Source organism: Balearica regulorum, chromosome Z (genome assembly GCF_011004875.1).
Source record: "Balearica regulorum gibbericeps isolate bBalReg1 chromosome Z, bBalReg1.pri, whole genome shotgun sequence".
Lineage (NCBI taxonomy): Eukaryota > Metazoa > Chordata > Aves > Gruiformes > Gruidae > Balearica > Balearica regulorum.
This window is the reverse complement of record NC_046220.1, coordinates 31,025,534-31,040,443: the sequence shown is the minus strand read 5'-3', so window position 1 is coordinate 31,040,443 and position 14,910 is coordinate 31,025,534. Positions and strand designations below refer to the sequence as shown.

The window sequence follows — 14,910 nt, the reverse complement described above, 5'->3', positions numbered from 1 at the left end:
CAGAGCAAAACTGCCATTAGTTCTAATAGGGTTAGATACAGGGATGAGGAGTACCTTGGGTTATCGGTTGTTTTGGGTTTTTTTTTTGGTAAATCAAAGATACTATCTGTATAGTACAACAGCTATTAGAGCTGTGTTGTTGCTGTACCGTACTTGAACAAGTTTCTCAGAACCCCAACGCCTGCAGCAACAGCAGGTGTCTCTGCTTCGCAGCACATTCTGCACAGCCCAAGCATTGGCTAGCTGGGCCCTGGCTCCCTCCTCCCCTGCCCGGCCTGCGCAAACTGGGTGCTGCTTTTGCACCCCAGTCTGAGCTAGCAGCAGCAATAAAACCTACCTGCTCTTCTGTAAAGAAAAGAGGCTTTAATGGCACAACTTTGTAGTACGTGAAGTGCAAAAACCAAAATTCCATCTATTCCAAAATAGTACTTAGCAGTTATGGAAGGCAGATTTCCCCTTGCAAAAGCTGATTTGGTAGATTAGCTACTGTCCTCATTATTTATGATTGCTTTTCATATTTAAAACATTCTAACATTTGTTTATCATACAGAGGCTGCGTTAAAAGGAGTATGTGTGGGTGGGGTAACATCTGTGTCTCTTTGGGGCTCTTTTGTGGAGAGCAACCACCATGTAATGGTTGCTTAGTTTCACAAACCATTTTCCTCCCCATGCTCCATGCTACAACTTTAGTCACGAAGCAGGATCACAGGTCTGATTTACCTGAAATATCTGGGGAATAAAAAGTATCTCCACTTAAACATGCAGAAATATACAGAAGTGGAAAAGTAATGATGTCCTTCCTTTCTCAAGCAGTACCCCAGGGGAGCACATGATGTACGTTTTTGTGTGGATTTGGGTCTCCTGACGGAGCCGAGGACCAGCTTCTACTCGTGGGACCTAAGAAGCTTTGACGATTTTATTCTTCGGTCACCTGGCAGGTAGGTACCCATCGTTCACCGGAATGAACAAAATAACCTCTGATGCCCCTTATGTAGCTTTCACTTTGCCTGCAAGTGACTGGAGGGAGGCTATTTTGGGGCGAGGGGTGGGGGAAGGCATCATCCGCGCTGCGGAGCGCTCTACGGCGACACCAGCCCGAAAAGCGCGTAACCGGGTAAGCGTCTGCCCGTCAAACGTCTCTCTCCGTCGTGGTACAAGGCGCTGCTCGGACGCCACCACCCCCCGCCCACCCCAGCGGCGGGGCCGGAGGCCGAAGCCAGTGGTGTGGGCGGGCCGGGCCGGGCGGAGAAGGGGCTGCGCCCCGCCGGCCTCGCCGCACACACCGCCCCTCGCTCGGCGCAGCGGCGGCGCGGCACCCGGCGGCGGCACCCGGCGGCTCCCGGTGCCCGGTCAGACGGGGAGGGCGCCCGCGGGACAGGTAAGCAAGGACCCGTCCCGTCCCGCGCCGCAGGTGCGGCGCCGGGAAGCCGCGGTGCCGGGCGCGGATGCGGCGGAGCAGCGCGGCGGCATCCCGGCTCGGGCGGCGGCATCTCGGGTCGAGCTGTGCCCGGGGCTCGGAGGCGGGATCATCCCCAGAGCGGAGCGGGAGTTGCCCTCGGCACAGGTGTACTTGGGGGTCGTCGTGGGATGCCGGCACCGCTCTTCGGTACTGCCGCCTTTGCAGAGCAGCCAGGCACCCGAGCGTTTCCCTCCGTGCTGTCACTGGTCGGTGACCGGGCTGGTGGGGCGGCTCTGGAGCCTCGGGCAGGCTCGTATCTCTCTCCCCAGGTCGCATGGCCTCCGTCTCCCGTGCTAGCGGTCCAGAGCCGGGACGAGTCCGTTCAGGCTCTCCTAAAGCAAAGGATTTTTTTAAAAAGGGTTTTTAAAAGGTGTTTTCAAGGTTCGTTGTCACGAAAAAGCTTTTGGCAGTCCGAAACAGAGCCTGGAAAGAGGGTACATACTGAGATAGAGGGATATTTTTCTATATATGTAAATAAGCATAACCTGCACATGAAAATGCACATTCTTTAATAACTTGACTTCGGTCCAGCATATGTCTTTCAGCAGAAGCTGCCTAGAGAAATTCTCAGTTATGCGGTATCCTGTACAGATTTTCTTTTGGCGACAGTCATAGTAGTGTAAATATTTCCTATTTTGTGTTTCAGCCAAGAAGTAGGCTCTATCTGGAAATCTAGGCACAAATCAATTAGGAAAAATAAGCATCTGCTTTTCCCAGAATGAGCTGGGAATGCAGGGCTTTTTGGTAATCTTACGAATTACTTAAATGTTGCTGCTAGTTGTTGAGTACTTAAATGTAGTCAAAGCAGACATGTATTTCCCGGAATCGTGTACAGCTCTGAAGTTCTTCTCAAGTACCAACTTTTGATTATAGAGCGAGTTTAAAACCTTAGCTTGGAACATACTGTCAGTACTGAAGATGTTTCATGGCGTACTTTCTCAGGTTTGTAACAGAGCTTTGGCAGCAGCAGTTTGGAAAGCAGATTAACGAAATGACTCTATTTAGGAAAAATGTTTTTATGCAGTACTTGGAAGAACAAAAAAAAAGCCAAGTCTGGAGAGTGACATTTGTTTTCCAGCAGATAAACTACAGACCTACACTGAAAAGTCTTAGGTGCTTTGACTGAGCAGCATGTCTGATGTGAGACTGAAACTGAAAGCTGGCTTCAGGCTTCAGTTTCCTTGAAAACACCCCTAAATGGCATTTGTGCCCAATAACACAGTACCATGAGGAAAGCATATGTAATTAGGTATGTGCATTCTTCCTGAAGTGCAGGAGGGTGTGCAACTGTCTGAGCTGGAGACAGAATGTAGGAAAATAACAGCTTGGGTGGCCAAATTACCTGTATTGCTTGCTACTCAATGACCTTGTAAATGAAATGGTATTAAGAAGCCTATTTTTATTTTGCATTTCAAGGCAGAAAGGCCAACTGGGCAGATGTGCTCCAGATTTTTAATAAGCTAGACAAACGATGTAGTTTAGGCCCAAGTTTCTACTTGTTTGCTCATATAACTCATGCACCTGCACAGCATCAAAACATGGGACCATATCTAGTAAAAGTTATTTAATTTCTCTTACACTGACAACTGTAATCACCATGTGGCCTTGTCATACAATCAAATTTACAAGAGGTGCATCAGTTGCATCATATTAGTATTGATTGTTAATATGCTGTGGAGATGGCATGGCTTTGCATTTGGCTTCTGAAGATGGTACAGTTGTAAGTCTGGAGGTTATAAGTCTCTGCTAGAAGATGAGCAGTTCTCAGGATTGGCAATGAATTTTCTATGTCTTGCTCTCTGATTACAATCCATATCTTCCAAAAAAAATTCTCAACTGCTGGCTGCTCAGTGACCTGTGTGAAGTAAGCTGGTTGTATCTGTTTAATTTCCCTGGAAATCACTTATGAGACTTCTCCTGTTTTGTGCATCAGATGGTGAAATGGTCCAGAGTCTGCACTGTTCTCCAGGGGCAGGGCTGTGCATGCCAGTTTTGACTCCACACACACAGCCCCAGTAGACAGAAACTGTACTGCCTTTGCCTCAATAGCATTTCTATACTATAATTTTTACCACTTAGCTGGTGTAACTAAAATATGCATAGCTAATACCAACGCTTTAAATGCTACTGGAGGTGTGGGGTTGTGTCCTCACAGGCTGGGCACCTGGATAACCTGTCCAGAGGTTACAGTGTTAAATGAGCTGTTCCTGTGCTGCAGGTGAACAGAAGAGTTTGACCAAGTATGATATGTCAAGTATGATATAAGTATGATATAAGTATGTCATCCTTGACCAAAAGGATGTATTCTGCAGTATGGAAACATACACCTAGGGAAGTAAATGCAGTTTAACAAAAGCAGTTAACTTATCTATGCGAAGAACACAGGAACCATGCATTAATAGACTTAAGTTTGATTAACATTTAACAGAGTTTGGAGTGGGCTTTTGCCTGCAGCTGGTAAGGATCCCTTGAATTTATATTCAGATTATTTGGCAGGAGTTTTGTGCTGTGTCTCTACACACCTTTTTCTTGTCTAGGCATTTTCACTTCTTCTTATTAGGGAAAGTTTAGTGCCTTTTGAGGAAGGAAAGAAAAACCCCCAGATTCTTTGCATATGTGCTACAATTTTAGTCAAAACAAAGATATATTTATTCTTCTATAGAGAATACTATAACATGGATGTCATCCAGTATATTAATTTTTTAGATGGAACACAGTGTACAGCAGTTAAAATCCACTATAAGCCTTTCTTTAGATGCAGAGTGGAATGGTGTAGTGGAATTACAGTCACAGTTTTTGCATCCTTATTCCCGTTAAGCAGTGTCTTCCTTGATGAATTATGCCAGTGTCACCAGATTTTACTATATAGTAGTAATGTTACCGACTCACTGTCAGCAATGGAACTTGACCCTGATTTTTAATATTAAGGGATGAGTTTTCCAGTAACTGGTATTCATATCCCCCCTTGAAGATTAGAAACATACACTAGAATCAGCATATCATGAACTTAGATGTAACTGCATTATTTTTTCATCTGTGAGAAGAATGTGTGTGTTGATACATGTTTTTCTTATGAAAAGAGTGTGTATCATCTAAAGCCATCTGTCAGAAAAATAGGAGTAGTATTCTTGGGAGGGATTGCCTTTACTAGAATAGCTTTATTGATTGTGTCAGCATTCTTGTTAATTAACCCATTCAAACTGTCTGGTCTTTAATTGATGTTTTGCTTATGTAAGGATTTGTGGTTCATGCCTTTGGATGTACACATTAGGTTTATATTAAAATGTAGACAGCCAGCTCTTCATGTTTTATCTGTGTTTTGTATCTGATTGTCAGAGAAATTAGCCCATAGTCAGCAATGAGGTACTAATTCTGAGCCCTTTTGATGTGCAAGACAACGAAAGAATACAGATTGGGAAGCAGAAAGCAGAATTTTAACTTTGACACTGACTTGCTTTGTGACCTCAGGAAAGAAATTTAATCTTTTTTCTGCTGCTGTAAAAGAACACTCTTCTCAGCCTACCAAATTATTTTTGTTGAACACACAGAGATGCAAGTTAACTCTTGCAAAGAAAGTTGAATATAAAGACTTCATATTAATGTCTTACATTTAAAATAGAAACACTGGCACTAACAGCTGTTGGTTGCATGGCTGTAGTGTCCCACCACTCCAGTAACAGGAGCTGTACAACAGCACAAAAACAATAGCAAAAATGATCTTGCCTTTTATAATCTAAAATTTAAGACAAAAAACAATAGGAAATAAGGAAGGACAATGAAATAATGAAAACAGCTGTCAAGCCACAGTAATATTATTATTCATCAAAAATCATGGAAATGAAAATGTTTAAAGGCATTAATGATAGGTGAGAGTCTTCAAATAGGAGATGACACATAACTACCTCTCTGAAACACCATTATATTACCAATGAGGGCTAGTACTATGGCCCTGCCAAAGAAGGAGTCAACATCTTGTCAAGTACGAGAAAAGTTGGGCATGGGAAGTGACCATGAAGGGCAAGGGGAAGCTCGGAGAAGTCATGACCTTAGAGTGATGCAGAAGGTGGATATGCAGTCTGGACAAGTGAAGACCAGCAAGGTTTTGTGGTGGGGGAAGGTTGTCCAGACATGAGACTGGGGGGCCCTGACCCAGTCTAGTGGTGTCTCTCAGGGGCAGTGCTGGTCTGGGAGGATGTGCTTGAAACAGTAGCAGGGGATGTAGAGAAAAGGGAGGGCTGGTCAAGGCTGCTCAAGAAAGAAAAATGATCAAGAGAGTGATAGTGTGTGTTTAGGGTGACTGACACATCTAAGAGCAATAGCAGGATGGAATACCAAACCAGAGGTTAGCAGACAATATGTTACTTTCATGGACTGAAAAGGAAAGAAAAATAGACTGGACAGAAAACAATAAGCAAGCTGGTAGTTTGTTGTTCCATGCACACTCCCATTTCTTTTGGAAAGACGCGATTGTTTTGTAAAGTTTTCTGTACATCACAAGCATTGTGCTATGAGTTCTTGCCACATCATGCTTATCTCCTGCAGGGGTAGACCCTGTAAGCCCTCTTCAAAGTGACTAGCACTGTATTCAAAAAGTAATCGTACGAAACAAAACACTCTTCCATCAAAGGGCTTAGGAACAGTCATTATGAGATCCTCATCCATGGTTCGCAGTGGATCTGGCAGTGCCGTGCACCGCCTGTGCTCTGCAGTCATGCCACAGCTCTGCAGCGGTGCCAGCCCAGGGTGTGGGAGCTGCCTGATGGCTCCCCAGCTCTAGTTCTGCGCGTGTGTTGGGGTTTCTCATGGGCAGCCAGCATGTGCTGGAGGAAGCAGTATGCTGCAGTCTCATTTTGACATGCAGTTTTAACCATCGTAATTCATGTCTAAAGATCAGGGCTACAGGGTGCATCTGCCTTGCGTTGTAGACGCAGGCAGGAACAGTGAGGTTGTTAGCTTGTGGAACAAAGGGGAGGAATTTGCAGCTGTGATGATGTGCTTGTCTTTTCCTAAACTAGGTTGTAGGGGGATCCCACTACCATGGTGGTATCCTTCTGACCTCACATACTGCAAAGGTGAACTAAATCAAACTTACTTTTATGTTTTCACTATTGCTGGCTTCATTCAGACCTTTTGTACTATGACAGTCTATTTTTTATTAACCATGTTGCTCAAAACTTGAGTTTGGTGTTGATTCATGCACAGTGATTGAGATGATAGCTATTTTACGTAACCCATAGAGAAGTTTCAGAATCAATTGATTTGGATGAGAGCTTTAGAATCCTGACTTTTAAAGTTTCAGTATTGCTGAACTGATTAACTAAAGAGGAGTGAAACAGTTTTGATCACAGGGCTCTGCCAAAAAGAGCCCCCAAAGTGAATGTTTTGTGCAGAAGCATGCCTTGCAGTTTAAGCCCGGAGTGACAATGATTGTAACACAATGCTGTTCATGTGACAGCCAGACAAAGAGGCCATTATGCACGGCTGGCTGGCATCAGATCCTCCTAAAGCCAATAGTCAGACTGAGCTTGGTCGCCCCTGAGAACGTGAATACACTTGCATGTTAAAAAAGAAGATGTGTGTGTGTGTGTGCACGCACGCACATATGTGTGTGTGTGCGCCAAGGTCGCGTTAAGTTGTACATCCAAAAAGACATAATTGATTTGTTTATGTTTTTTTGGAAGTTGCTGTCAGGATTCTACAAAAAACATGTAATGTAGCACTGAGGACAGGCATGGTGGGAATAAGACAGAGTATGTCAATAGACCAAGTAGATCTTCCAGTTCCTTTGCTCTGTGCTACAAGATTGCTTCCCACAGTACGCTTTTGAGCGCGCATAACTGAGTTTTAGTTTCCTCTAAAGTCTTTATGAAATTTTGGACTGCACTGGTCTGTCAACAAACAAGTTATGATCACTGGAACTTAGGCACAAATAATGCTTATATGTGTTTGTGAGAAGCATGTATGTGGTGACTTACAAACCCTTTTTAAAAGATTCAACAAGAATCAGAGCACTTGATACATGAAGAAATGTCCCTGACAACTTGTGAGCTTCTTCAATCTTGGCCCCAAAGGCAGCATGCTTGTGTCAGCCATTGTAAATCTACTTAAAAAATAGATACAGCAGCTAGACTGGAAAGCTTTTCAATTAAAAATGTATTTGTTTAAAAACAACTGTTTTGCCTTTGCAGCCCTGAGGGCTGCATTGTCTTCTCCATCGCACAGGAGGTGGCACCCGATGATGACCGGAGTCACTGGTGATTACAGCTGGCAAAGACGCTTTGGCCTCATTCTCTAGCTACTGCTGCACATTACTTTTTTTCCCTCGTTTCCGCCCCCTCCCACCCCGTTCCCCCCCCCCCGTTTCCCTCCCCCCCGTTTCTCCCCCCCTTTCCCTTCCTTTCTCCCCCTTCCCCCCCTTCTCCCCCTTCCCCCCTTCTCCTCCTTTCCCCTTTCTGTCCACTTTTCCCCCCTTCTCCCCCCTTTTCCCCCCTTTCCCCCCTTCTCCCCTTTCCCCCTATTTTCCCCCCTATTTCCCTCCCTTCCTCCATCCCTTCCCTTCCCCCCCCTTTCTCCCTCCTTTTCTCCTCTTGCCCCTCCTCTTCCCCCTCTCTTCCCCCCTTCCCCCCCCTTTTCCCCCCCTTTTTTTCCCTTTTATTTTTTCCTTACCCCTCTCTTCCTTTTTCTTTTTTCTTATTCTCATTGAGAACCTTATTAAACTAGTGTTTTCTTTTGAATGGTATTTGCTCCTAAACACTTAGCTTAAGGGAAACACATTTACCGAGCAGTCTTTGACTGTTTGTTGATATATTGATACTTTTATAAAAACAAAGCACTGTGAGTTCAATTTCTTTAATTTCACGTGAAATTAAAATATGTTTTTTCATTTTGATCCGTTACATTATCTGAATACAGAAACTCAAAATATAAAATTATTTCATATTCTACGGTTGTGTTTTGTTTTTACTGACATGTTTTTCCTACTTTATTTACACTTTCCTAGTGAATATTTTACTTTAGAGAAGCTTTTGAAATGCAAACAGGAGCAGAAAGCATTTTTTGCAACTGGTGACAGAGTAGTATTAAATAATTCATCTTTTTATTTATTCAGTTCTCCATCATTATGGAGGCTTTTTTTGTCTATACTTCTGGGAGAGACGATCACCAAAACTACTTGTACTTCTGTTAAGAGTTTTGTGTCATCAAGATTTAATCCGAAGAGGGTCAGGCTGTATTTTGTGTTTGGGGTACAAATGATAAATCAAGAAGCATGGTATATTGGTAGTTCTATTTAAATACACAAGTGCTGGAAGATATGATGACTTCGTTATTCTTGCCTGCACCAACAAAGGGCCAAGTTCAGTCCTGCTCCATCCAGCATGTGCTGAGGGCTGCCCCAGCAGCCAGCCCTTCCCTGTGCTCACGCCCTGCACTCCAAAGGTATGATTCTCAGGAGCTGTTGCAGGCTCTGTATGAACATGGCACTTTTGCTCACAAATTCCTTTTTGTGCCGAGTTGCTTGTGGTTAAGGGTCAAAACTAGAGAGCTTAACGATTTTGTCTGAACTTTACATGTCAGTAAAAATCCCAGCCAATTTTGGCCTGACACTTGGATTTTTGGTGGTTGTCGCTTCTTTCTTTAATTTTAGCGTGCTTGAAGAGTCTCACTGCTCCTGGGAAAAAACAAGAGCTGTGTGGTTTGGGGAGCAAGGTTGGCACAGTTAGACTCGTGACCAGTGTTTACCTTACATGTTTTAGTAAGTCTTTCAATAGAAAGAAATACTGAGGATACAGCCCAGCTGGTGTCAGAGCGAGACTGAGCTGGTTAAGAAATTCAGTGATCTGAGTAAGTCAGGTGAATAAATGCTTGCTGAGGGTAAAGCTGAGCTAGACAGGTGGTATTTTTCAAACAGTCCTCAAGAAAAGGATTGGTACTTAATAGTTTTTTTTAAACTGTGTTAGAAGGGTGCCAGACTGTATAGAAGTTAGGATTTCCTTTTCTCTTGCAAGCACTATGGAAATGATGCTTGTGACCTCTGCATGTGCTGCCATTAAAGGATGTTTGTAGGCCACGACACATCCTTATAACAGCAGTGGATTTTCATTATCCATATAGTTACTCCTCTGTGGATAAGAATCTCTTCAATTATAATGTCAGTATGAATATCCTAAAAGTGCGTGTCATGTGAAACAGCACATTGTCCATCTCCTGAAGAGAGCAAAGCAAACAGCCTCTCCAAATCTAAGATCTTGTCTGTCACATGGCCCTTTCACCCAGCGAAAGGAAATTATTACTGCCAAATACTAATGTTTGGATTTGTACAAATGAACTCATGTCCCAGGTGTGCTTTACTGATCAAATCACATCCTCCTGGACCATGATTGGTTTTGGGGTCATAAAAACCAAGGAAGGACATTTGAGTATGTATTTTAAAAATTGTGGGTGGGGCTTAATGCAGAGATGGTGCTGTATGATTCTTGCCTGCTATATACGGTTTGGTATAGGTGTTGCTATCTCTCATGAGGTAAGCTCTCATGGTCCTGTTTGACGTTGTCAGGTCCTCCCATCCTTTTGGTATTTTCAGATGCATTGAAAGTATTCAAATGACTGCATTCCGTGACATCAAAATATGGGAACTTTGAAACTTGTGAAATTTTGGGTTTTATGATGCAACTGAGATTTTCAGGAATCTGAACACCTCAAGAAGATTTTGTGGAAAGATGGGAAGGAGATTTATCAGTTGTCTTAGTTTATATGCTCTCTATAGTGGTGTTTACTTTCATAGAAAAACTAGATAATTGTAATAGGAATAGAGTTTTTGTGAAGTCCTAAATAGGAGTCCCATTTGCCCATCTGTAGCTTTGTCCTATTTGCTCTAATTTTGTTATGTTACTTCCAGAGCCGTTACGTGCTTTGGGAGTGAGCAGGTGAATATCCACAAACCCTGGGTGGTTCTTCCATCAGAGACTGCATGTCCCCTGCCACTACTTCACAATCCCTTCTCACGTCCAGAGGCCATGCTCCTCAAAGCAGCAAAGGTGAAACAGTTAAAAATAATTAATACCCACGTCAGCTGTATGTTGGTTGGAGAGCATGGAAGAGAGGCAAAATAAAATACCTGGTGCCATTATTCCCACAGGGTGGTGTTGCTTTGCCTTTTGGTGGGAGTTTTCGATATACTGCAGCTGAGTAGTATTTCACTGGCTGCAGTGCATTATTATTATATATATTTATGTATTTATTTATTTATGTGGATTCTGATTAACGACATGATTGCTTTTTATGCACCAGAATTGAAATTAAGACATTGATTTTTTTCCCTGCCATGACAAAGATCTGTGAACCTGTGGCTGGATGGCTGCTGCTGCTGTTTTGCGCTGGTCTTGTCTTCCTGGCATGACCTATAGGGGGAAAAAAAAAAAAAGTAACACTCCGCAGTTTCTCAATGTCACATGAAGTCCAGAAGCAATAAACCCACCTTCCTGGCCCTGCTGGTGGTTTTACTTGCCTGCTGAGATGCAGGAAGGCTAGTGGTCTACCAAGTGTAACAGTTCTGGTAAAACCATCTCCTTCTTTTCCTGCAGGGGACTGAGGACTTAAACCTTGACCAGTGGAGCCTCTGCACCACTACTCAGGTGTTTGGCATGGGGACTGCACCTTCCTCTGGCTTTCAGTTTTGACAATGGTGTTTCTAAAGAAAATTTCACAATTTGCACAGGCTGCCTGACTCCATTGCTCCGTCACCACCAAAATCATAGACTCCCTCTTCACTATCCTCTTTTTGCCTACCAAAAACCCTCTAAACATACTCATCTCCTTCCCTCCAACTCCCTTCTGCTTAGACAGTTAACACATAAAAGCAGAAAAATACTTGGGGTCCTTTTTTCCACTCTGGCCATGGACTGTGTGAGAGCTGTGCCTGAGCTCCGCCCGGCACTGGGGAAGACCCTTCGGGGCAGGGGCGCCAGACAGAGGGAGACTCCTCGGGGCAGATCACCAGATGAGGACATTACCAGTGGCACCGCCGGCTTGTGTGTTTAACTCACGGCTCCGCCTGGTCTGTAATGGAGCTTTAGTGCTGCTTTAATCCATGCCACATGCCGGTGACCTGAGCAAACCCTGTGGGAAGACAGAAGCCCTGTTGTGTGTTTGTGGAGCAGTTGCTCGGAAGCTGATGTACAGCTGTGGCCAGGCTTGTTTGGAAGTGAAGAGTAACTTGATCTTTTAATCTTTTCTTTTTCTTTCTTTTTTTTTCTTTCTCCCTAGACTGATGTTGTAAATAACAACTGTTTCTGAAGGGTACCTGCCAGTGATATTGAAATGCGTATTTTAAACTGAGGGATAGATTTCATTAACATTGTAGCTGTGTGCAAAGAATTTGTGTTTTTTAATAAATTAATGTTAGCTAGTTTCATTTCTTTTAAAAGACATAAGACAACAGAGGCTGAAGGCCCAATTTTCTTATGTGCCTTGAGTAAACCAGGAATAACTCAAGTGAAGTCAGTGGACTTTTAGAGTAACTGATGTGAGGTGCATGAACACAGATTCCTTATGCATTGCCCAGGTAATGCATTGTAGGATCTGTGAAAAAAAACCCACACAAACACAAACACACAAACACACACAAACACTCTCTCTCTCTCTCTCTCTCTCACTCACTCTCTCTCTCTTCTGTGTCATCCAGATATCCCAAAGCTGGCCTCTTTTAATAGATTGTTAAATTTTCTTTTAGAAAAAAGCTGAGTTGCCAGACCTGTAATGGACTCTGCTAAGAATGCTTAGCAACATTACTGCTTTTTATGGTTTAGGCTTGTTTTGGATTAAAGGCACTAGACTTTGCAACTACTGCTACGCAGGTGTGCCACAGGGCTTCATCACTTCAAGACAGAAGATAGTACGGAATAGAAGTGATTTTCACTATTTCTGGGGAAGTTGTTTAAACTCTGAGCCCACAAAAGAGTGCATTTTTAATTATTGAATAAGAAGATTCGGTGAGTAGTTGTTGAAAAACTAAACAAAAACACAGCAAGAGAGATGCTTCCTTGCTTTAAGTGTCCCTGCTGCTGTCAGTAGATTTTTCCGTCTGCATAATCCATTTCAGAGAGCTGGGAGACTTAATCACATCTCTAGAACAATATTGTTCCTCTGCAACTTTAATGCACTTTTAAGACATGCTTCATTGTTTCTTGCTGAACTTTAGTTCATGCCAATTTGCATTATGTATGAATAACAACAGCCAGGATATGCATTCATGGTAAGTGAACCTCAAAGGATGCAGTGATTTGGGATTCTGGTCTGCACCACTAAAATACAGAAGAGGTTTTTGTGTGTGTTTACAGACTGTCAACCTTTCTGAGTGTACCACACCCTTTTACAAGTCAATTTTTGTTTTGACAGTGGATCAACTTCAGACAATAGATTTTTGTTTGGTTTGGTTTGCTAAAGTAGTGCTGGGATGCAGGGAGGAAATACTCTTTCTCATCTAGCAATGAGAGAAGACGTAAAAAATGTCTGAGGTTGCTGCCTCTTGGTTTGGAATGAAGTAGAAATCATTGCAGTCCCTCCAAAAATGTCTAGTGGCATTCAGAAACATTTCTGGAGGCTACATCCTAGGCTTCTTCCTCTTCACTTGTGGGAGTCTCTCACTACACTTCTAAAAGTTACCGTGCTTTCTGTTGTGTTGTCTGTCTCCAGGGAAATGCCAAAGTTGTAGTACATCAAGGTTTTCTTTTAGGCATGTACACGTGTTTTTCTTCATTGCAGTTTACAACAAGAACACCGATGGGAAAAATAAATGAAAAAGCAGACAGACAGGAGGGCGTTATTGGTGTCCTCAGAGGTGACCCAAATCTGTTAAAAATTCTCTCAGTTGTGATATTGTGTGTGGCGATTCCTTTGTAAATGTCGAAGACCCAGAAGTCTGTATTTCGTGATTCTGATGCTATACCCACAGTAAGCACTGTAAGCACTTTGTGCGTGTTATTGCCACTGTGGCGAAATATCTAACTGGAGGCATGGGTCCAAAAGGTAGGCTGAATATGGAGACTAACAGACCTAATTTTTTTTTTCAGCTCTGCTACTAATTTCTTTTATGAAATGACATAAAATATTTAGTCAGGAGTCCAAATACTTTCCATATACAGTGTGCTTATTAAGAGTAGCCTTAAGAACAAAAAGCCTTCCAGTGTTAGAAAAAGTGTTGTAGATCTTATTGGGAGTTACGTTGATAAAAATACTGTATGTGAGATTATTACATAACACATACTTAAAAATAAGTGTGCTTAAGTAAGTGAATCCTATCCTATCTTTTGCTAAATAAAAGAAGTTGAGGAAGATCAGGTATTTGCAAAAGGCACATGAGAGGAAGGAGAGCTCAGAGATAGAGTGCCACATGGAAACTTGCTGGAATCCCTTGCAGCGTGGAGCAGCCTTGGACTCCTGAGAGCACAACAAAGACCTTCAGACAGTGACAGAGAGCATCTGCCCTGGCTCATCTCACTCATCAGGGGAGACTCTTACCAAAAAACAGTCACTTGCTTTCCTGGAAGGAGGGAATTAGAGTGTCCCAATCTGCCCTCCAGAGAGAAGAAAGATGTATTCATATATTAGTTCACTGTGCAGCTAATAGGTTGGGTCAGACTAAATGCCTGTCACTTACCCTAGCCTGTGGTAGACAGCTTTGCTTTAGCTTTGAATACAAGGGTATGCTTCTGCCTTTCAGGAGCAGATGGAATGGATATCAATGCAGTTTTCATTCCTCTTCTACATATTCCTACCTTTCTTTGCACTCTCTAGAGCAGCACAGAAAATCAGTAAGGAAGGTCAAATAATCCCTTGCTCCTTACTGGATGAAATGGATGAAAAGAAGTCATTTTAAGCAATATGGCAGCTGGATTGTCCATCTTCCTTGCTGACAATAGCAACATACGTTTCTATACTCTTAGTAGAAAGCCTGTGTGAAATTGGAAAGAAGCAGTTAGTTGAGGGAGAAAGTGCATGTAAGCTGAGAGTCATTTTGCAATGTCAGGACTGGTGATGCTAAGAGCTTGGCTTTTAGAGCCAACAGAAGAACAGCTGATAGTAAAAACCAGCATAATAGCAGTTATTGGCCAGCCGAGAGTGGAGTTTTCACCAAGTGTCATGATTGTGAATCTGAGTCTTTAGTCATTAAAGTCAGTTGTCAGCACCACCCAGCATACTGCCATGGTCAGGAGGAGGGATGCGCTTCCTCCCAGCATCACCAATCATAGAATCATAGAATCATAGAATGGTTTGGGTTGGAAGGGACCTTAAAGATCATCTAGTTCCAGCCCCCCTGCCATGGGCAGGGACACCCTCCACTAGACCACGTTGCCCAAAAGCCTCATCCAACCTGGTCTTAAACACTTCCAGGGATGCAGCCTCCACAACCTCTCTGGGCAACCTGTTTCAGTGCCTCACCACTCTAACAGTAA

General features: G+C 43.2%; 1 protein-coding gene across 3 annotated transcripts in view; it reads left to right on the top strand.

The window, feature by feature from the left end:
- Positions 1-1,247: 1,247 nt before the first annotated feature.
- MEGF10 (multiple EGF like domains 10) overlaps positions 1,248-14,910 on the top strand; it is a 109,481-nt gene continuing 95,818 nt past the window's right edge. The window contains exon 1 of one of the 3 annotated variants that reach the window (XM_075739862.1): positions 1,248-1,378. The gene's annotated coding sequence lies outside the window, so the exon portion shown is untranslated. Of the gene's footprint in view, positions 1,379-1,778; positions 1,894-14,910 lie in introns of those variants that run through there. The other 2 variants (XM_075739861.1, XM_075739860.1) reach the window with 2 other exon arrangements.